We start from the raw sequence: 1,254 nt of genomic DNA on the forward strand, positions 1-1,254 counted from the left end.
TCTGGCATTTCTCCAGAACGTTCTGTAGCCTGCCGCTGTCTCGCCCGTGTAGAGTGACGCTGGCTCCTTGTTGAGCCAACAGTACGGCCGTGGACTAGCCTATGCCCGAGCTAGACCCCGTCACGATCACAGATTTCCCCGCGAATTGTAGGCTGCTGGCAGACGACATCGTGTGTGCGTGACCTGGTCCTGTGGATAAGCGGGTGGGGCGGGGGTGGGGGTAGTGGGGGTGAGGAGTGGTTTGGGATGGTGGTTGTGATGGGGGTTGGGGGTGGGGGGTAATGTTTAGTTGTTGATGTTTTTGTGTGGGGTTTTTTGTTTTTTTTTAAATAAGAGTTGAACGGCTCTTGGGAACACTATCGCCGTCAAATACACCCGTAGACGTAGGCCTTATAAATCTAAATTCATGCAGTTTAAATTTCAGCAGTGTGCACAACACTCACAACTGTTTCGTTTCGACATAAATACCCTGTTCACCCCCTTCGGGCCACTGTCATAAACAGTCACAAGCACTGATTATGACGTAAGCTAACAACTGGTTTGGTAGAGTCTACCTAAAAAGAGGTGAGGGAGTTAACTCCTCATAATTTTGTTGCTGCTGCGAATGCTTGCTTTTTTCCCCCCTCGATTTTGTACATGTACCCCTCTGTAATCATGTCATGGCCAACAAAAGCTAGACAAAGGCAGCCACAATATTGAAACCAAATGTGAGGCATCGTGGTGGAATCAGGCTCTCGTCAATATTTGGGCATGTAGAGTTATTGGTATCATCTTAAAGCTTGTTCACTTGTCTTTACTTGGATGAAAAAAATATTCATTTATCTTAAATACAAGTCGGGATATTTGCGAATGAAGGAGGTGGGGGTCACCTGTTTTCAGAGGTGAAATTATTGAGAGAATAGCCGTCAAAGATTAGAAATTTCCTTAGTATAAGAGTCTGAGGTAACTGAAAATGTACATTTTTTGTGTCTTTAATCAACGTTTTTCAGAAAAATCCACACAGAAATGAGTTCTTAAATGGGCATGAAAGGTGTTGAGCCAAAAAACAAAAATTCGATAAGAAAATCTCAAACCTGCGGAAAAATGCTAGTTTCTTCACTTTGATTATTTTGACGAGAGCCTGATTCCCCCACGCTGCCTCACATATAATTACTGATAGCTTACATAGTTTGTTGTACGTGTGCTGTCCCGTCTGCTTCTATGCCCTCTGTTTGTGTATTCATTCACATCTTTTAGACAAGTTCATTGTTGAAA

Source organism: Aplysia californica, unplaced genomic scaffold (assembly GCF_000002075.1).
Source record: "Aplysia californica isolate F4 #8 unplaced genomic scaffold, AplCal3.0 scaffold00921, whole genome shotgun sequence".
In the NCBI taxonomy this organism is placed as follows: Eukaryota; Metazoa; Mollusca; class Gastropoda; order Aplysiida; family Aplysiidae; genus Aplysia; species Aplysia californica.